This window comes from Cheilinus undulatus, linkage group 17, assembly GCF_018320785.1.
Source record: "Cheilinus undulatus linkage group 17, ASM1832078v1, whole genome shotgun sequence".
Lineage (NCBI taxonomy): Eukaryota > Metazoa > Chordata > Actinopteri > Labriformes > Labridae > Cheilinus > Cheilinus undulatus.
The window spans coordinates 18,189,661-18,213,151 of NC_054881.1; the positions used below are offsets into that span (position 1 = coordinate 18,189,661).

At 38.5% G+C, this 23,491-nt stretch overlaps 1 protein-coding gene across 5 annotated transcripts in view; it reads right to left on the reverse strand.

Moving 5' to 3' along the window:
- The window catches only part of sh3bp2 (SH3-domain binding protein 2), a 109,076-nt gene that overhangs the window by 47,761 nt on the left and 37,824 nt on the right, over nucleotides 1–23,491 (reverse strand). The window contains exon 5 of one of the 5 annotated variants that reach the window (XM_041810845.1): nucleotides 22,892–22,981. The exons of the other annotated variants lie outside the window; for them this stretch is intronic. The gene's annotated coding sequence lies outside the window, so the exon portion shown is untranslated. The remainder of the gene's footprint in view (nucleotides 1–22,891; nucleotides 22,982–23,491) is intronic. 5 annotated transcript variants of the gene reach the window in all.

The window sequence follows — 23,491 nt, forward strand, 5'->3', positions numbered from 1 at the left end:
ATGAATATATGTAGTTTTATATTTCAAAAAAAATTGTGAAATAACCTCATTATCATGGGAGAAGCAATGTTGTTTTTGCAAGAAAAGGAGACAAATTAGTTGAACTACTGAGAAAACATTTACATTTACCTATTTCTATGCTGAACCACAGTAAAATGACATAAAGGGATGCACATCCACTAAGGACTGCAGTACTTCTCAGACCTTTAGCCGCCATTTTTCCCCCAGACACTGGCCGCAGTCCACTGGAAACAGCTTCGCAACCCACTTTTGGGTCCCGACCCACCAGTTAAGAACCAATGATCCTGAGAATAGAGGGCTCAACTGTTTAGGCCAAATGCTTCTCTCTGCCAAAAATACTGGGATATGATAAAAAAAACAGAGCCATAGTTACCTTGTTTAACCATATTTTTATGTCCACATGGATAGATTTAGTCACAGACACTGTATATTTGCACTTCTGATTTGTGCTTTTAAAAGTAAAAGACTGGTTTTAGTTTTATGTGAAGAAAATCATCTCATTTGTACAGAATGCTTTAACTCTGAAATATTCCTGACTCAGCAATCTGGTGAAGCTCACCTGTAGAGAGATTTGTGCCAACTCAGTCTGAATTAGCAAGAAATTGGATTAGAAATTGGAACACAAGCTGATCATTTGAGAGGAACGGCTTATCAGCAGTCTGAAAACAGGCATCTTATGATGCCTGATCATACACAAATCAGGCACAAAGCTAGTGAATGTGTCACCTTTGTTGTTTTAGATGCAGCTCCAACTTTCAGGCTCTTCTTACTCACTGGCTTAGTTTCATACCAAGACTGCTTGGCATGGGAATAAGGTCAGCGTCTACCACCTACTTCCTGTTTTGGGACTTTTGGGGGCACTACTGCAACTCTAAAGATGGTTTCTTTGGTTTACACAGACAACATGCAAATATGATTCTGCTTGAAAGGAATTTCTTCTTAAATGTGTGGGAGTTACAATACAATGACTTATTTGCATGTTGCTGCTTTTTCTTCTGTCAAAGCGACATGGGGAGAGATTGGGGGAGAAAGTTGAAAGGAGGTGTAGGTGTATGTGCTAAATGTGGAGGCTATGTGGGAGGTAGATGCACTGCAGGTAGGTTTGTCTTTGTTTAACAAATGATAGGAAGAGTGTCATTTCAAAGACTGTATGTTTATATTGAGACACCTCCTACTCTAAGCAGTTACACCATTTATGTAATCTATTTATTCTAATGCGAAGGGATGTGAACCAGTCAACCTGATAAAAAAAAAAAAAAAAAAACAGGCTGAATGATTGAACTGATTTTAAAGATCTGGCACAAACTTTGTACACTGAACATCAATAAAATGAACTAAGCACACCTGAGATAATATATAGCATATGGTACAATCAAGCAAAGTTAACTTATTTCTCCAATATTACATGGAAAAATTGAGTGACCTACTTAGGAGTGATGCCCAGATAACATCTGAGTGAAGGAAATGCTGGATTTTAATTACCTTAGTCATATCTCTCATTTTGACATCAGCCTGATGAGTGGAAGAAAGACAGTGACGCTATTGTTTCTGAAGATCTGTCAAATCAGCCGCTTTTTTTGACACATACTCATCTGGCTACAGTAGCTGGTTTATTCATAAAAGTGCAGTGCTTAATGCAGTTGGGGTTCATGAATGTTGCGTCATGTTCTTGCAACAATAGAAACCACAACAGACTCTGAATGAAAGTGGACCAAGACCCATCTTTTCAATCAGTCTTGGTGCATTTGTTTGGTCTGAATCACAGCAGCATAAACAAACGGCACCAACTTGTCTAACAGACTTTATTCATTTCAAGCAAACCAAATAGACTGGGTGTGAAAGCACATACAATTCCTCCTTTAACAAAACATCCTTGAATTCTCTAATTTGGTGCTTCCCACAGTGTTGGCCTGGCGAGGAGTACTGCTGGTGGGCTGTGAGAGTTCATTTGCATAAAAAAACCCCATAAACATAACTTTAGAGCCCAAGCACCAACTACGGAGTGAGGACCTTATTTAAACCACAGGAATTCTTCTTTTTGTTTTTATTCCTACAAATGCATTGCTAATTCGGGGGCCTTAATATGCCCCAAACTCACAGATAATACAATCCTGGTTAAATGTATGTACCCTAATGGGTAAAGGTAAAGCGTTGGCCTTTTTGGGGGATAGATTTCATCTGATTGACTTCAGATTGTTTTTTCAGACCATTCAACCTAGTCTATTGGTCTGCATATGTGTCATTACTAGACCAGCAAAAACAAGCCTCTTACCAAAGAGGGTCATCGTTTAAATGGTGTTAAATTAACTGCTTCTCTGGTAAATATTCTATTAGGATGTCAGCATCCCTATGATAAGAAATTATCAGTGCCTTCCGGGTCATTAGCACAACCAGGAAAGTGTTTGGAAAGTCACAAAGTACATTCAGAGAGATGGATATTGGAAAATGAAAGCAAGGGTACACATGACCTGAGAATTAAGTCAAGTGCCATATACATGAGCCAAAAAGGTAATTATAGATGCCTTTGCAGATGCCTGATCAAAACAGAATGATTAGCAGAGGCTTGTTAATTGTACTTTTTGACTTAGCGAATGCTTTCCAAGCAACGCTAATGTTCCTGAAATCTTTGCATTTACACCAAATAATCTGTTTATGACTTAGAAGTAAGAAGGTAAATGCTTTAAGGCTCATGTTATGGTTGTATGAGGGTTTTGATTGGCCGACTTACTGAGGATGGGGAAAGGCTGCTCTAATGTAATTTTATTTTATCTCATAGTTCTGAGGTTAAACATGGAGATCCACAGGGATCTGAACTTAGACCATGTTTGTTCTCATTTTTTACATGCTTCTAAGTAGTTTTTCTAACAAGGAATCCTTTTTAAAATGTCAACAGCTGGTCAAATGTTCTTTAGTTCATATGCAAAAACTGTCTATATGTATAGAGTTAGCTTGTTATGAAATGGCCATGGTTAACAGATGCTACTATTCATGTCAGTAACAGCACAGGCAGGAATTTAGAAACAGTTTTTGATCGTGCCAACATCCTTATCATTCATTCTATAACTTGCATAAGTGATTGTATTCATGTAATTGGATCTGATTTTGAACAAAGCCACAAAGGTCCTTATCATGTCTAAAATGTAGAATTTGCAGGTTTTCAAATACCTGATCACTTACCAGAACTGCTGTACATATTTAATCTTATCACTAGATAATGGCTTTTTTTTTCAAGCAACCCAAAATACTGCAAGAGTAGAAACCCTCCTTGCAGGGCTCTGGCTGATATTTTTTTTCTTTTGTCCCGATGAAGACAATACAGACAGTCTGTAAATGAAAAGTTAAGTCTATTTTGGTGGGCACTTCTGATTGACCACCAACATTAACTGTCAATGTTGGTGTGTTGGAAAAAATGATAGTCACCACTGTGAAAACAGTTTCACACGGCTGTAAGTACTGACGTCTGAGTTGGTTTCACATGTGGTATTCAAATTTTTACTAACTTTAGTGCTGAATAAGTGGTCTATGGGCCATTTCTGTGGGTGGGGGGAGAGAGGCAGGTATGTGCGGGATTGTGTGGTTGTTTCCGTGTAAACATCAAGACAGAAAGGCATCAAAATAATCATTGAACTTTTAACTTCCTGTGTTAGTAGAACTGATGCAAAAACCAGAAGCCACTGAAGCCTTCATCAGTGTTTCTGTTTATTGCTTCCATAAATTTTCTGCTCCTTAGAAGAGCACATACAATTATGCATGCAACCAACAGGAGTAGTAACAGTAGAGAAATACATTGATAACTAGAAAAGCACTCGGAGAGCGCAGACCTCCACCATTAGACCTATATCCCAACAGTAAAGAATCCTTTAAAAAATTCCTGGATCCAGACGGTGATCCGGATCACTCCCAAAATCTAATCAGTTCTTCCTTATGCCATTTCTGACATTTCCTAAAATTTCATCAAAATCCGTCCATAACTTTTTGAGTTATGTTGCTAACAAACAAACTAACTAACTAACCAACAAACCCTGCCGATCACATAACCTCCTTGGCGGAGGTAACAAGTTGACAGCTTCTCATACGACAAGGGACAGAGATGAAAAGTAGAGCTAAAGAGTTCAGGAAAACCCCACCGGTTGCCTTTTCAACACAATTTTCTGTAACCCCTTGACTTTCATCAGCATTTTGACACTTTGGCAGAGGTGCCATTAATGGGAAAATAAGTGTCTGTGGCTTGCAAGATCGTTGACTGGTACGGGAAATAGATGAAGCCATGACGTCTGGTAGGCCAGTACCTTAAAGTTTACTTTTTCTTTTGCTAGGAGCATCTCCACTTGCTGCAGATAAAATAAAAGTCTAGTCGTTTCTCCGTGAAATGAGAAATACACACTTTTCACTCAATTTTGGCATATCTGAACATTTTCCTTGTCAATTACAGTCAAGGTGAGAAAAACCTCAACGTTTTTGAAACATATTTGAACTGCTTTGTTTGGTTGTGACTCTTGTATCTTACAGTATGACAATGATGTTTCACTTTAATTGGCTAACAGGCTATCATGGCAGCATTTTAAAAGCAAAGTCCAAATGTCAACATCAGCTTCTGTAAATAAATAAAGCAAAGAAAACAGAAAAAAAGGCAAAATATCCCAATAACCCAGTGGCACAGTTGACTTTCAGACTATGTCACAATGGAAAAAGTCAAACCAATTCGAAGATATTTTTCAACACATGGCCCCCTTCCTCCATTTTCTCAATTCAGTGGACCAACAACTACAACTATTCCTAACTGTGCAATTTACCTCCACATAACCACCAGACTGCTTACCACTAATTTTGCCAACAAAGCCAAAAGCCCCACCCACACAAACTTATAATATGAGATAAAATAAAAAAAAAAAAAAAAGAAAAAAGAAGTTATAAAAGAGACAACACTAAATACACTATATGGACAAAAGTATTTGGCCACAGCAGTAAAATATTAAATATATGTGTTTCAATCAGTCCTGTTGCCACAGGTGTATAAAATCAAGCACCTATCCATGCAGTCTTCATTTGCAAACATTTGTGATACAAAATGGGTCATTCTGAAGAGCTCAGTGACTTCAAATGTGGTACTGTGATGATCCAAATTTGTGAAATTTCATCCCTGCTGGAGAACTATTAAAGTGGCTTAGTTACACCAAAACAAAGTGCATTCATGTAACAAAAAAGTGGAAATGCCCTTTAAAAAAATTCTTGTACTGTCTGTGCAGCTTCATAGGCCAGAATTAGCAATAAACCTCACAGTTAACCTCCATTAGCCTGACACATTAAGTGGCAAAGCACATAGCTCAACACAAACACTGAAAGCCACACTTGAACAACATCTTCTAACTTAGTTCGATTTTTATAACAAAAGTTTAAACTACAAATGTTACAGTGCATTATCTTGCAGTAGAATTGTGTTCTGTTGAGTGACAAATCTTCTCTGTTTGGCAGTCAGATGGGCAAGTCTGGGTTTGGTGGAGCCAGAAGAATGTTACCTGCCTGACTGGATTGTTCCAACAATGAAGTTTAATGGAGGAATGGTATGGGGCTGTTTTTCAGGGTTTGGGCTAGGACCTTTATTTCTAGAGTAGGGCAATCTTAATGCTTCAGAGGAACAAGATATTTTGGCTATGTTTTCAACTTTTTGGCAACAGTTTGGGGAAGGCCCTGTACTATTCAACATGACTGTGCCCCAGTGCACAAAGCAAGGACTATAAAGACATGGTTTGATGAGTTTGGTGTGGAAGAAGTCAACTGACCTGCACAGAGCCCTGACCTCAACCCCATCAAGCACCTTTGGGATGAACTGGAATGGAGACTGCAAGCCAGACCTTCTTGTCTAACATCAGTGCCTGACCTCATAAATGCTCTACAGAATGAATGGGTGCAAATTCCCACAGAAAAAGCCTTCCAAGAAGAGTGCAAATGGGGGGCTAACTCTATATTAAAGCACATGTATTTAAATACAATGTCTCTGTCGGTGTAATGGTTAGGTGGCTGAATACTTTTGTCTAAATGTTGATGGGTTTTAAAAGAAAAAATAAGAATAGCAAAGTGCAAACAGGTTTTTGCAATTCAAGTGTTCTGGAAATGCCAGCAATATTACAGTCTGAATGAGTTTGCATACAGGATTTTTGCAGCAGCATGTATTAATAACTCATAAATAACAGAGTAAATAATTATATATTTTTTAGCTATTCATTGTGCTTACAGGATCCATACTGACTGTACTGAGCAAACAGAATTGCAGTTGGAAACTTGATAAATTTTCTCATGCATATTTTGCAACAATGCCACTCTTGGCATTTGCCTTGTTTGCAATGGTTGTCCATGGGTTTGAGTTCTCTAAAAGAGGGTTTAATATTTAGGTTTATATCAAGTTTACACTGACAGTATTTTATATTTGACCTCTGATACTGCATTTCGAAAAAGTTAAGGGATTCTAAAGAACTCAAAAATAAATTTGCATATGGCACGTCATGGCTTTTACACCCTGTGTAAGTTTGTGTGTTTTAAAGGGGATGTTGCTGTTTCCCCGTAGTGACAGCAACAAGCGGCCATCCCACGTGTCACATCACCGCTCCTCCTCCCACGCTTCTTGCAGAGAGGAACACACAAGAGCTATTATTGTCCCTGGCAGGAAACATGCTGAACCACAGCAGCGATGTGAGCCGACTCTCACTCACAGTCTTTGTCTTTCGGCCTCTGACTCATCTCTTCCTCCCTGTTGTTCGGCCGGTGCTCCTTTGGTTTAGCTCTCGCTTTCTTTCTGTCTCAGTAACTCTCTTTTTCCAGATTATCATAACTCTTCCTTGTCTTGGTACTGTTTTTGATGCAGTCTTGTACCTTCAATTGCATGACATTTAAGAATCAGTTCATATGAATTGTCTTGTTTTTCATTCTCGCCATTCTTATTTCTGTATTGAGTCATGCATTAAGTTTTGTTTTTGGTTTGAGAATGCTGCCTCTGAAAATTCTGCTTCCACATGAATACAATGGAAGTGAGTGAATCTATGGTTTAAAAGAAACATTTCATAATCTAGGATGTGTTTTCCCAGTAAAACCATCATTAAGTTCTGGTTGGCATTTCCTATATAACAGCCAATGATTAACTGAGCTGTAACTGTTTCCATTGTTGACGGCTTAGCTGCAATATTAAATCCCTTCTGGAGGGACAAAAAATGCATAATTTGTCAAGTTTTTAGAGGGCTTAAAATCAAAACTGTCTGTGTATTTTTGGGTGACAAGGCAATAAACTGTTCCTTTTTTATGTTTTTAACATGTACAGTAACTTCTTCTGTTGTGTTATGATACTTCGCTCCCTGCTCTTATAAAAATCCTGCTTTTATCCTGAAAGGAAATAATGAACTTTTGGTTCCTCAAAACATTAACATAACAGCAGAGTTTGTAAATTGTGAAGATATATATATATATATACACACCGTTTTCCACATTATTATGCAAAAGACATTTTTCTCTAATTTTCCTAAAAATTAATGCAAATGACAGTCAGAATATTTTCAAGTCATCAGCTGTTAAAGCATAATTTAAATGTTTTTGAAAAAACCTCCTAAATGATAACCATTATTGTTTTAAAAATAAAAACCTCAAAATGCACTGTTCCACATTATTAAGCACAACAGAGTTTTAAAAGATTTTATAGGTCGTAAAGAACTGAAAATTGGCATTTTTTGAAGAAATTGGTCAGTCAGAAATTCTATATACTTTGCCTCGGTCATTTTCACACCTTCAGGGACCCTAAGGGGCCTACCAGCTGTCTCCTCATGAATCTGGTCAAAACATGAATCCACCACATCCTTACTGATGTCACACCCTTATTGAGACATGGTGGCCATCCACCAACCATCCACTGCTCCTCCATCTGGACCATCCAGGGTTGCACAGCACTCATCAGTCAACAAGACTGTTTGAAAATGAGTCTTCATGTATTTCTGGGCCCACTGCAACTGTTTCTGCTTGTGAGCATTGGATAGGGCGGCCGTTAATAGTAGATTAATGCATGACAGCAAGCCTCTGAAGGATCCTAAACCTTGAGGTTGGAGGGAATCCAGAGGCACCAGCGGCTTCAAATACCTGTTTGCTGCTTTGTAATGGTATTTTAACAACTGCTCTCTTTATCCGATGAAATTGTCTGCCAAAAACCTTCCTCATTATGCCTTTATCTGCACAAACCCATCTGTGCTCTGAATCAGCCACAGATTTCTTCACAGTACGATGATCACGATGAATTTTTCGTGAAATATCTAATGTTTTCATTCCTTGTCCAAAAACTGTGGGCAAAGTTTCCCAATCATGCCCTTGGGCAGAGTGTTTGAATGTGTTTGGTTGTTGCTTGTTGTACAGTGATCACTGCTGGGATTATATGATCATGTTTCTGGTGGATTATTGTTGTTGTTGGTGTTAAGACATTTTTGGACCATGAGTGAAGTTACCCACTGAGTTCGTAAGTTCCAATCTGTAGACATGGAGAGGCTAAAACTACAGTGATGTACTGCTCTTTGCCAAAAGCATTTCCTGGCTTTGTCATCTACTAAATCTATGCCAATAGACCATCATATCACAGCTGTTCATTAGGCCTGTGCTAAAAAATAAAAGCAAAAATATGGCAGTAATTTGTCACAAGCTTGTTTGCCAATACATGTATCAATACAGATATTACAGAATTAATATGATCTAAAATGCTATGGTGTATGTTCATAAATACACATCCTCCATGGTGCAGTTAACAAAAAAGCTAGCAGATGTCAGCTTAACTGTTTGGTGCAGTGCATGCCTCCCACCAAAGCAAGTTAGAGGCAGTACTTACATTGGTAACATGGATCAAAGTGTCTATCTACTGCCAGTACCACTAAAAGCAAAGATACTGAATTATATTTGGTTTCTTCAAGCACCAGAAAGTCAAGAGTTGGATATGAATCAAACAAGGCAAAACACAGCAGCAACACCAATCTTCATCAACACACAATAACAGGTTAATTAGCAGTAAGCAATAACAGCTGGTCTAGTCTGTGTCGTCTCAAACAGCACTTAATGACACTGCAAAGTCAAAATTTTCCTCAACTTCTAACCAGGGTCATAAGATTATAAGCATCACCTAATGCTTTATTTGTGAAGACTTAAGCTGAACAGCAATGGTGATCATGAAGGATACGGCTATTCCATGTTTAAAGATTTTAATTTGACTGTATTTGCATTTACTAATAGCTTGTCAATTTTGAATAGACTACTGTATTTCAGCTTCTTCGAGGATCTAAACTGAAGTGTTTTAAAGTCTAGGTTCCTTAAAACTATATCTTTTCTGTTATCAAGAACAGCAGCTGTGGTGAATTCTGTGGAAGACATGTTTTTAGATGTTAATGCCCCAAATCAACGTTTATCGGGATATGTATCATATCTTGGCGTCTGTAGTGTGATACATATCATATCATTAACACATGAAGTTAAAGTAAATATCATATTGTTGTGTTAAAAGTAAACTTTAATGTGTACTGTAGTATGATAAAATTGAGTGTTAAAAATTAACACTACTGTACACTTAAAATATTCCTTCTTTTGGACATGTAAAAGAATGATTTAACTCAGGGTAAGTGTTAAGTTGAACACCATGGGAGTTATATTAACACTGATGATTTTGCAGTGCAGGAGCTCTCAATCAAAACACTAACAAATTATGACAAGAAGAGACATGCTATTCAGCTTCGTCCATCTCTGCTGTATTATTATCAAGTTTTAGTTGTTTGATTGCTACTTAAATTGATTAAAGTTTTTAAAGGCAAGAAGAAAGCTACAGAGGCATTCTCAGGCACTCTCATTGCAGGTAAGGATAAATGTTTCAATCAAACCAGGTCATCAAAAAAAGTAAATATCCACAATCATGAAAAAACTCAACCACTTTCGACCACAGTCTCTTTACCAGGGTGTGGAGGTGTCAGTGCATTATTTTTAAAACCTTTATTAGCTTTCATTTCCTCCTGCCACACTCCTTCATTTTCACAAGATTGCACAATGTTTTTCTTCAAGGGTTTCCCCATTGCTCTCGCTTTAGGGCTGACAAAAATGTAGTGAAAAAAGTTCCATATTTTGATAACGTCCCTTCTAAAACTCCACAGTGTGATAGAATCCATGTATTTTGAGTCAGACAAGTTCAAACAAGTGTTCACTAGCACAGTAACAAGTTTTGGTCTTTGTATTAGTCCTACTCACCCTGAAAAACAACATCAGTGCTACCTACATAGACCTGATGACTGTGAGTGTGGAAGCTCTGTTTGAAGAAGAGGATGCTGCCCTCTGGTGTCCAAACAGAACGATGACAAAACAATGAGGGCTTTACATCCAATAGGGAAAAAACAGCCCCTCTTAGTGGTGAACAAGAAGTACTCCACCAAGTCTGTGAATCAACAACCCTTGACAGTAGGGGAGACTGGGGGCAATTGTAACACTAGGCAATTGTAACACACTCAATTCCTCCAATTAGAAATAAGCTAGAGTGATGAAACTAAGTCTGCACATGCTTAGAAGGATTCTCTGTCTGCCTGCTGAAAAAGAGCAGGAATACTTCAACAACACAGAAGGTGTCCAAAAAAAACCTGATTTTGAGGTATGAAGGTAATGTGCTTTTTTTGACAAAAAGATTACAAAAAACAGCATAAATATTCACCCCCTTCAAATCAGGACTTTGTAGATGCACCTTTGGCTGCAATCACAGTATCGAGTCTGTCTGGATAGGTCTCAGTAAGGCTTGCACATCTGGACACTGCAGTGTTACTCCACTCTTCTTTGCAAACTGCTCAAGCTCTGTCAGGTTGCATGGGGATCTATAGGATTGAGGTTTGAGCTTTGACTCAGTCACTCCAGAACACCCACCTTGTCTGTAAACAATTTCTTTCATTTTCACTGTACTGTTGAGTCAATATCTTGCCAGAAAATAAACCGTATCCTAAGCCGTAGTTCTCTTGCAAGGCTGGCTGCGGAGAAGCATCCCCACAGCCTGATGCTGCCAATTTCTTTTAAATTTGTAAAAAATGTGCATTACATCGTTTGGATGTTAGCATTCTGTTAGTCATGTTTTTTTCCACTAAGCAGAGCTCCTTCTATCTTGTCTTTATCATGTTTAAAAAAGAGGAATTTTGAGTGCTGCAGGGAGAGTGTGATAAATGTTGGGTCTTTGTCAATAAGATAACAAAGAGTACAGTCTAGACCTTCCCTCTTTGCTAAGTGTCTTGAGATAACATTGATTATGAATTGGCACAATACAAATAAAGACTAATAGACTGAAACTGGGTTGCCTTGTGTGTGAAATGTGCTATATAAATAAGTTTTGACTTGGCTGGACCTTATTTAAAGTGCATTTAGAAAGTGTTCAGATCCCCTTCACTTTTTCCAGTTTTGTTTTGTTGCAGCCTGATGCTACAGTTGGATTTACCACAGTCGGATTTCTATCAAAGAGTAGAAACATCTCAGCAACAATCAAGAGAAATGGAGACAAAGGCGTGAACAGCCCTTTTCAAGTCCAGTCACAAATTCTCTATTGGATTGAGATCAGGGCTTTTCTCTGCAACTCCAGAACGTTCACCTTGTTGTCTTTAAACCATTTCTGTGTAGCTTTTGTTGTATGCTTCTGGTCATTGTCTTACTGGAGAATATCATTTCCTAAGTAGTAGTTTTCTTGCAGACTGATTAAGATTGTCCTCCAGAACTTTCCTCTATTTTGCTGCATTTCTTTTAACCTCTACCTTTATGAGCCTTGCAGGGCCAGCTGGTAGGAAGCATCCCCACAGCATGATGCTGCCACCACTGTGCTTCACAGTGAGTACGCCGTTTTTCCGGTGATGTACAGTGTTTGGCGTACGCCAAACATAGCGTCTTGTCTGATGGCCAAAAAACAACATTTTGGTCTCATCAGACCAGAAAACATTCTTCCACTTGACCATGGAGTCTCCCACATGCATTTTGGCAAACTCTAGTTGAGATTAAATCTGAGTTTTCTTCAACAGTGGCACAGTCTTTGCCAATCTCCCATAAAGCTTTGACTGGTGAAGAACCCGGGCAACAGTTGTACGCAGATTCCCTCCCATCTTAGCTACTGAAGCTTGTAACTCCTTCAGAGTAGTCATAGGTGTCTTGGTGGCCTCTCTCACTAGTCTCCTTCTTGCATTGTCACTCAGTTTGTAAGGACGGCCTGATCCAGGTAGATTTACACATGTGCCATATTCCTTCCATTTCTTTATGATGGATTTGACTGAATTCCAAGGATGCTCAGTGTCATGGAATTTTTTGACATCCATCCCCCTGACTTATACTTTTCAATAACCTTTTCTCTGAGTTGCTCGGAGTGTTCCTTTTTCTTCATGATGTAATGGTCATCATGAATACTGATTAACTAGTGACTGGGCCTTCCAGACAAGTGTCTTTACACTACAGTCACTTCAACACTTTAGCCTCTGTAGCATTATCTTGGCCGTGACTGTCAGTCCACCAACCCTCAGTTAAACACCTAAAATATGTTCAATGAGTTTTATTCATCTCTACTTTTTATGTCTGCTCCCATCACCCGCATTGTTTTTTTCATACTGGAAGATCTTCTCAGGCTCCTTTAACCACAGTTTTACAAGCTTTGCTAAAACTTGTCAGGAAATGGAACAGAAGTCAGCTTGGGAGCCATCAGCGATTAAAATAGTGGCAGTGGAGCCAGTATAGCATCAAATAAAAAGGAAAACCTAATAAAAAGTACTAAGAAAAGACAGTGTTTCCTCTAATGAAACTTTTACACGTCGAGTTTGTTCTGTAAACACCATTAAAGCCTGACCAAACAATCTGTCGAGTTCAGCACTAAGATCCCTTTAAAAGGCTTTCACTCAACAACGCATGAGGCAGAAATAAATTACATAATTGTGAACTGACAGATGGGAATGAATATGATGAGGAAGAGTGAAAAATAAGGATGGTTGAATGAGTTATTTAAGACCTTTTCTTCCCAAGTCTTCAGCTTCAAAAACACAACTTAAACTCCACCTGTATGACATTAAATGTAAAGCCACGATGCCACACATACTCTCGTTGTAGCAGGCAGATGCACGCGGCACCCACCCAAACCCTCCTCTAATGGCTCACAGGCCCAGACCTCCTATTAAGGAGGGTATATTTAGGGGCCTGGCTCTCTCATGTAAGCCCTGCAGGCTGCATTAAAGGACCTCTGCATGAGAGTAAAGTCTCACACTGGGCCTTGACCTTCCTTAATGAGTTATCAGTGCATACATACGGTGATAAATTCAGCACGTACTACAACGATACTACAGATTCATTATGTACCATAAACAAACAGTAGCACAACAATGACTCCTAACATCTCAAAACATACTAAAAAGACATTCATACGCGAGAACTTTGGTTGAATTAAGCTTCATGCAGGACATGTAGGTCATATGCACTGCTGCAGCTAGCAGCACCCTGATTTTAATTAGTCTCCCAGCTCTCATAGTCAATCACAGCTCATTCCCCCAACGAGGTGGTCCATTTCAATATGATGCTGCTGGCACAGTTCCCCTCCACCACCCCAGCTGTCGCCTTTCCATCTTAAAGCTTCTGTTGCACCTTCAAATTCACTTTGATGCTACTAATGAGCAAATTGCTAGTGAATTAAGTTGCATTGTATTGGACATGCATCGTCATAAATTGAAATCCATCCGAAAACAAACAGCACATTACAATGTCAATAGATCAGTGTAAACTCGCTCCATAATAGAAGTGTGACTGTACTGTTTTTATCTTCCCTGTTACAAATTCTACTGATGTGCACGTACAAATCTGCTAAAACAACGTAAAAACTCCCCTTCATTCATCATTCTCCTATCTATTTTGGCCAAGAGCAAGCCTTCTTTTCTCTAGATTCCTGACATGTGAGATGCAGCTCTCACAGAGAGGCAGTCTGAAATTCCTAACCTTGTTAACATGCAAGACAAGATTCTAAAAAAGTCATTACGCTGCACCCAATCTGAAACAGGCCTGCATAGCACAATTTGTCTTCTGCTGCCACACGAATTTAGAGAAGGTGTCCAGGTGGTTTATTAGTGTCTGATGTGAATTGACTGCAGGCTACCATGGACTAGCTTTATGCCACCAGCTGGATTCTGCCAAGAAAATGAATCATCACTGAGTAAAAAGACCCATCAAGGGCTGCAAGCAGCACTGAATGCATCTCAGAAGGACTTGTTACCAGAAGAACCCCTCCTTTGGTTACAGAATGGCTAATCTGTAACATTTTTGTAACCAAAAGAAGATAATATGTGGACTTCCTGTTGAGTTTACAACATTAGTCCATGAGGAATTTTGTAGGTTGTAGCATGATTAATCTTTTGGATTTCACAACAGTTATGCAAAATTTTGTAGAGGGTCGATCATTTCTACAGTCTCAAAATTTTTACCAATATTCATGCCTGTGCAATTGCTTTCAGCAGTTCAGAAACCCACTTCCTGCTTCATGGCATATAATGGTTGCCATTGCAATAGCTTTAGTAGCAGATCTTATGAACTTCACATGATCACATAGAAATGATAAGAAACCAGTTTTGAGAAAGGTTTGAGCAGCCTAGAAGAAAATGTCACTGTTTCTGTTCCATTAGAATCTGATTGCTGTCCATGGTGAGACTTCAAACTCTGAGAAGCTGCCATAGCCACATCCTTTGAGTTATGAAAAAGTTTTGATCAACTTTCGACTAATGATATCTCTTCTTACTGTCACCAAAGTAAAGGTTGTTTGGATGAACACCCTAGGAGTTTTCTCAGTTGTAAAGCCTAAAATACTTAGCCAAAGAAATCAAAATGGCAGACTTCCTGTTGATTTGGCGATACACGTCCAAGGGGCTTTTTCATAGGTCCTGACATGATACATATTCACACCAATTTTCAAAATCCCAGGTTAAACCTGGTACAGGGGTAAGATCTTTTTTACATTGTAGAGGGTGCAACTGAGTCCATAAGCTACACCTACCTACAAAATCAACATCAATCATCTCCTTTTCCAACTGGGACTTTCATCTGCTAATCTGCATATTACATTGCCAAATTTGCAGATAAGTAACTACTTCATGTTGATAATAATGTCTTTCAGAGATGACATAAATCGAGGCATTACTTAAGTTTAAGAAGGATTAACTGAACATTTACCTTTGATTTTAAGATAATATGTGGATAACATGAGGGTTGATCATGTTTCTATTTTTTTGTCAGTTCTTTTGTGTGTTACACAACTGTGAAACAAGTCAGGAGCCATGAGAAAAGGCAACAAAAATCTAACCAAACATGATTTCCTCTAGTTCTGTCAACACCTTTGCCCGGTCAATGACTTCCAATGCTTTAAATAGATTTTATGAGAAGCTGGTTTAGGCAATAGACTGTGGTGCATTTAGTCACATTAGGAAGACATTAAAATAATATAATTACCTATGATGCCATAAAAATAACAAGTAAAAACATTAGGTGACATCTTTAACTAAATATTATTGTGCTGTAGAGTATTTCAGAGAGGAAACTCTTCCCCCGAGTCTGGCCAGAGTGTGCTGACGACACCAAAGATCTGAGCCACCCACTCGTGTAAACTAAGGTGAAAACACAGAGATCATTCCAGTTCAAGGAACGTATATGTCATAATGTGTGCAGGCTGAAACATGGAAGATGTGGTTAGAATAGACAGGCACTGTCTGTTTTTCCACTCATGGTTTCTTTTCTTCCTTTCTTCACCTTTATTTGTCTATCACACTTTTCACCTCACTCATGCTGGTGATTTTAGTTTCAAACCAGAGGGGAACGTTGGTTTTAGTTGTTTGTATTTGGTTCTCTTGTTTTTACTCATGAACAGTTTGGTAAACAGACTAGCTGCCAGGTTTATGAAAGAAGTTTGAAGAAAATAATGTACTTTTAAGAGCAGTGCTATGCAGTGCTAAGTGTATACTTTCTTATGTTGTTCATAACAACAAGAGGTATATGTTATATAATATGTGTAATGTGTTCCAGATTCATGAAGGGCTGTGTGAAGTGTGGAGGGGCATAACAATGAAGGCTGACAGCTTATAGGTATTTCACCTTTGTTACACCAGCAACTTCAGCAGATACTTGTAATGTGGTTAGGTGGTTTGACAATGAGTTTAAACACCTAAGAAGTCAGACTAAACAAAACAATGCAGTTAACTCAGCTGCAAAGAAGAGAGAAACTTCCTGAGATGGTTTGTAACTAGAAGTGTGACAAGATTTTGCCAGATCAACACGTCATGAGAATTCTTGTTCATCGTTCATCATAACGGTGTCAAATGATTAAATGCGTTTTTCCCAAAATTAAAACAAAGTGTAAAATTGTGTATCGTGGGCTATTTGTAACACTTCTGTAAGCTTGAGACAGTTTGCCATCACATCATTTTTTTCTGAGAGTGCTTAACCTGGCCTTCAAGGATGATTCAAGGCATTTCCTTTGTTACCAGATGGTACAATAAATGTAAAATAGATGTAGATGCTTTTAAATCTGCTGAAGTTTCTGACATTTTGAGCGACAATAGCAACAAAGCCACAACCACACGGGAGCCACACCTTTGCACATGTGTGTTTACAGTGTCTGCATACAGTTTAGCTCACTGTAAAAGAGCTTCTTTGGGCATCAGATTGAATCAGAGCTTCTTCAAAAAGCCAAAGTAATTTGGGTATTAATTATTCTTTATATCAGTGCGCGTTCTGGTTAAAGGATGACTAACTAATGCATTAAAAATAGCAGCAGTGTTGAAAACGTTGAATGGTTTAATGTTCAAATCAAGTTTTAATGCCTCTGTTCCCACAAAAGCCAGAGCTGGAAGCATCAAGTTTTCTGGTTGTCCATCCGTCTGTCTGTCTGCTTTCAGATCCAGAGGCTTTACTGAAACAGCGGAGAGATAAGGAGAAGGAGAAGATGTTGCTGATCCTGTGCTCTTGCTGCGGGAAGGAAATTTTCTTCATGTGTTTTGTTGTGCTGGCTTCTTTCTTCTTTGTTGGTTGTAATAGCAGTTAGCAAACTCAAGCATAGTAAATATTTTCATATTTGCTTGCTTGTTTTTTTAAAAATGGTTTGGATGCATTTGTTGTGTGACGTGCACCAAACCGTCATGGTTTGGAACAAATACAAATATAGTTACACACCTATCAGCAATTGTATACCTGTGCAGTACAGTGTCAATGTTTGAATTGCACTCATCGTTTGAATTACTGAGGTTATATAATTCAAATAAGTTCACAAAGTCCAAAGAAGCATAATTTATTTCTGTGTATTCTTATTGACCAGCAGGTAGAGTTTTTACCTACTTTGACATGTTTTGACAGCTGACTTTCTACAGTGACACAGCTATGACATGCCATATCAGTTGATCTAATGCAGGTTTTGTCTTGATTGGCACGACCACCATGTCCTCTGCTGTCTGGCAGCCTCTTGAGGACAGCATCCCAGGTGTGGGGCAACATTTAAGACCTCTTGTCTCACTTCATAGCCCTATGGGCCCAGGTTCCAAGTCTCAATAGTTTCCCTGATCCATTGGTGAGACTTGTTGCTCTTGTTGTTCCCAGTCCATGATATGGTTTTCCCTTTGGCAATGGTCTGATAAGGCTGATAAGAGATATCACAGCACTATCACGTGACTTCTGAGGAAGGAAAAAGTCAGCAGTCGAAAAAATTCAAAGTAACTAAAAACTCTACCTGTTGGTCAATAAGAATAAAAATAAATAAATCAAAAAGGGTTAACCAATAAGTAATACATATAAAAGCAGTGTAAATCAAATCCAACTGAAATGTGGCACTTTCCACTTTCAGCATGTCCTCTAATTGAATTCAGGAGTCAAAATCCTTATGATACACTTAATATTTGTTTTTACTCTGTCAATGGTCATATGAATTAATTTCCATGGATGAACATGTAATGAATTGTGTAATTTAATTGTTCTTAGTACAGGATACTTGTTGCACTGTACCTTGGGGAGATTTTGTCCTGTATTAGTATCTCTATCAGCTGATCAGCAATGTGTATTAGCTGCAAAAACCCCAGACCAGGGCATCCCTAAACTGGAACTAAACTCATCCTCTTCCCCAAATGCCTCATTCATTGTTCCTCCTTTCAGTAATTTCAGGATAGCATATTTATATCATTTAAATCCATACAACACCCTCAACCTGAGTGTCCACAGACTCACAGAAAGAGGTTATTGTAGGTCAGCGGCTCCAGTGAACCACAGCGCCGGGCTCAAGGCCACACATCCAGAGGAGTGTCCATGTAAGGTGACTTCCTCACCCGGCGACGGGCCTCTCAGCTGGGAGTGCCAGCCTCCTCAGCCTGGTAGTCTGTAATTACTGAAGACTGGTCGAGTGAGTCTGAGGGCCACGTTACTCTAAGCGTGGATGTAGAGGAACTTCCTCCAAACATGTTTCAAATTAGAGCTGGGACACGTGTGCAAACATGTAATCACATCTTCACACATGCACAGAAAGATGGTTTTTAAACAAAATATATGCTTGAAGTTAACCGTGCCCATGTAGACTTAGTTTACACAGACATGGGCATAGAACAGTCTGCATATGAAAGCAGTGACATGGTTTAACAAAGTTGGACATGCAAACAAATTTGGTTCAAAAGGGACTGTTTACATATTTCTAACATTATCTCATAGCTATCCCAGTTAGGAACATAGTTTGGACAAAACAGCTGAAATTACAAGGATGTTCTTGGTTTCTTTTGGGTACAGCTCCAGGCAGCAGCAGAATATGTTGTTCTGCCAGCACTGGTGCCATCATTTGACGTAGTTTGTGGCCTAAAAGAACTGAAGGCTGCCTAAACATGGATTTAAGTCCCCACCCATACTTGTATAGTAAACTAGCTACAAAACACTACTACAAACAGAGGAAATGTCCCTTTTTTGTGGAACTGGTAAGCAGATCACTATGGAGACACAAAAACTGAACAAATACAGCATTTGTTACACTACATCATCACAGTAATTACACAAAATCATGTCTGCAGTCTAGATCTCTATACTGGAGAACAAGCATGATCCTTATTGTGTTAAAAATGCTGATTTTGATGTTTTTTTAAAGTAGTAAATTGGTATAAATCTGCTGATTTGTCATAAAAGACACAGTTCAGCTCTATCATGGTGGTCAGTGGTAAATGACGAAGCATGTAGGTGTAGTGTTACTGTTTTTCCGATCATTCTGATGCATTTACGGCACGTCTAAGACTCCCAAACCATGGGACAGTACAGAGACCAGTCAGGGCCGAATGGGGTCATAGCTGAGTCAGTCTGACCTGTAACGGTGGGTCTAAAGACATTTTCCAGAACAGATGGAGCTACAGTAGACACCTCTGAGGTCATGACTGGAAATCTTTTATTTGGTCTGAACAATGCAAGGAAAAAACAGTGAAAGATGCAATCTAGTTGATAAATAACAGAAGTTTACATCTATAGCCCTTTTACAGTACCAGTTCAAAGCAGGATTTTCTGCTTTCATGCCAGCAAAAGCAAAGACTGAAGGCATTAAATATCAGGTTGTCCATCTATCCAGGTCATTCTTATGAACCTGATACCTCAAGAACACTCTGAGGGATCTTGGGTAATGACACCAAGATTTGATTAGATTTTGAGGGCCAAATATCATGGCTATGGGGTCTAATGTTTAACCTTTTCCTGTGAATCCAACGTCTCAAGACGTTCCTCAAACTCTGCAAAAATGTAAACTCTGAATCAGAGATAAACAGAATATCTTTTGGAGGAATAAGGTCCAGTTTTCAGAGCCCATAGCCCCTGAATACAACGTCTGAGAAGAATTTGCACTTCAAACACTGCACACTACTACAAACACATCATCTCCACTGTGAATCACAGTGGTGGCAGCATCATGCTGTGGGGATGACTCTCAGCAGCCAGCCCTGGAAGGCTTGCAAAGGTAGAGGGTAAAATGAATGTGGCAAAATAGAGGAAAATCCTGGAGGACAATCCCATTTAGTCTGCAAGAGAACTATGGCTTGGGAGAAGATTTATTTTCCAGCTAGACAATGACCTGAAGCATACAGCAAAAGCTACACAGAAATGGTTTAAAGACAAAAAAGTGAATGTTTTTAGTGGCCGAGTCAAAGTGCAGAGATACTTACATATTTCTAAAAAGTCAAATTATATTAACCATGATTGATATATAAAATCAACATAAGGGCAAAACATACAACCAGTGTTAATTTTCGCAGCTATTTTTTAATTTTAGTCTTAGTTTTACTCTTTAAATGAAAGGCATTTTAGTTTTAGTCACATTTTAGTCATTTCTATCCTTTTTAGCTTTAGTCTAGTTTTAGCTGACGAAAAGTCAAACCATTTTAGTCTAGTTTTATTCTAGAAAAGTACTTAGATTTTAGTCTTTACTTTCAGTCCAAGCATTTATTTTCTTGCCTAAATCTGGTACCAAATCATGTCAGTGTGTGCTACGCACTCTGCCAAACCTGGGGTCCCTGCTCTCTACAGCTGAGAAATATTAAGGATTTTGAATGTCCAACGTAAACTACATTTTAGCCTAGTTCTAGTCATCTTGACGAAAACTAAAGTTAGTTTTTGTCAGTTTTAGTCATCACAGATCTATTTTAGTTAGTCTTATTCTAGTTTTTGTCATGGAAAAAAAGGCTGTTTTTATTATCATCATTTTTAGTCAAAGTTTTAGTCGACTAAATTAACACCGCATACAACAGAATGAATACTTTTTACAAACACTGTATGTAAAAATATTCTATGAACCATGCAGAGAGGGAATGATTAAACGCATCCAACAAATCCCTCAGAGGAGCAGGATTAAATCAACCATTCTTGATCTTCTTTTAAAGAACATCTCAGTCCTCTGTGTAGTCAATGATTGTGTTACCACTCTTACAGGGGGAACTCTTTGTGAAGTCGAAGCTTGTGCACAGTGCACTTTCCACTATTTTCTAAAGTTACAGTTTGTCGGGACTGTTGGAGGAGCTGAGAACACCACATGCTGTTCCTTATACCACTGAAAATATTTAGAAAGCCATAATAAAAGATGAAAATCAGCTTCAGTTTTTGGTAACTGAAACCAAAATTTGCCCAGTATCGGATGCTTAAGATTTCCACTTTTGTTTAAATGGTGTTGAAACAGGTTAGCAATACTGTATAATTTTAACAGTATCATATTTGAGTTCAAACCCTGGTATTGTGAAAACCCTACCAGTAAACTATGCATGAGATGACTTAGGGAATCCCCTTATGGCAATAAAAGATACGCAAATTAACCTTCCTATATCTTTTTTTTCTTTGATTGCAACAACTCTGAATTAGTTCATTTGCAAAGCAAAAGTTACTTTTATCTAACAAAGAAATATCTGATATAAAAATAAATTTATGAATTTCTCTGAAAGGAACAGCTTGTCTGATTCCTTGTCTTTCCTGTGGTTAGTCTCTGTGTGTTTTGGTCAGCCGTACATAGTTTCACCACCCTGAAAGCTTTCTGGCTCCCCCGGATGTTTGCTGGACCTGTCTCCTAAGAGGCTTAAAACATAAGGTTTACGTTAGGTCACTTTCAGGTCCAGAGGCCACGGCTCCTTTACTTCCTGCATTATTTTTAGATGATGCATACACATGTAAGTGTACGGAAGCTCTCAGTGGTCACATCACGAATACTTGAGGTCACATTGAGCTACACTGGGTGTTTGATAGGCTTCTTCTTATGCATGAAATGCCGTGATTATGGCTTCTGAGCCTCCTCTGCCTTTCAGTGGACTGTGGAAAATGTCTACTTTCATCCTAACCATACCATGGGATGGAAACATATTTCTATGACTATACTGAGAATTTGATTTGTGGTTCAGACTAAAGGAAAGCTCTCATGTCTGTATGGATTCTGAGAGAAATTTAAGTTATATAACAGTCAATGTGATGACACAATGTGAATATTATAACTACAGTGAAATAAAAGTTGTGTTGACTGATTTAGCTACTATCAAATCTGGAATATAAAATGCACTAGCATTTGGGATGTACTCTGTTTTGAGGATCTCTGTGTAATGTTGATACATGTTGATACGTTATGATTTACTATCAGGAGTCTGTGCATTGTGTTGTATTTTGAAGCTGACTGGATGTTTTGCACGTTTTGCACTGCTTGGATTGATTGGCTCTGCGTGGATTGGAGTGGTATGTAAGCTGCTGAAAACAGACATGGCCCATACCTCCAGCAGATGCTTCTGAGACACGACGGAGATGCACCGGAGTATGTGGAAATTGGAGGTGAGTCAGCCTGATCTGGAACTGTAAATATTAAACATGTTTAATATTTATGTTTTGAGATTTCCACTTGATCAGGAATATTAAATTAACAGTTTGACACCATATACTTGAGGAAAATTTGGACAAATTGTGATAACGCTCTAATCAGGCCATGACTTAAATCATCTGGACGTAGTCAGTGTAACAGTATACCACATTCTTCATTAAATACAGAATTATGACCTAATGAGGAAGAACACATGTTAAAGAGTTGCGCCGCCAGTCTGGTCTTCATCCTTATTTATTATACAAACCAAAATCTACAAAAATAATATATTTGCAAGTGCTTTCCCAGCATTTGAGTGTGACATTCTCTTCTTGAGTGCATATCTCTGCATCCACGAGATCACTCATAACATACACTCATAAGAGAGGCAGATTCAGGGACATAAATGTATCTGCCCACTGACCCACAAATACCTCTCACTTGATTCACACATAAGAGGAGTTTTTACCTGAGCAAGCTGGAAGTACAACTAAGAGCGAGTACAATAAAATAACCACATACCAGGTTTTAACCTCCTGGGCTGCAGAGATGCATGATCTAGCAGAATGCATGCTGGGAATGGGTTTGGATGGATTTTTCTTTTAATCCAAACTATTGAAACAAAAAGAATAAAAAAAATTAGGGTGTAATAAAAAAGCAAATGTAATTTTAAATACTCATAGACAAAACAGTGATAGGATTCCATTCTTCATCCTTCAGCCTGATCATAAAAAATGATTTAAGTGACAAAATATAGAACAAAACCTCATAAAATTTTAGTAATGCAGACTTTCTTGCTTGTGGCAAAGAATAAATAGACAAGTGACCGCATACACAAGAAGACAAATATGAATCCAGAACAAACATACATTACCTGCACACTCTCACACACAACACGGAAGAAACGTTTCATAGTCGACTAAAATAAACCTGACATTTACAGCTTTCTGAATTTTGTTGGGCACAGACTCATGAAAGAGGATGAGTCTACTGTCATGTGTTGCTGACCACACAGCTGAGAAAACACATGCGCCTCTTACTGTCTTCCTGTTTTATCCCCACAGTGAACTCCACAAGAGTCTGACGGTGTTGATTTGTTAAAATACAGCCAAGAAGATGCAC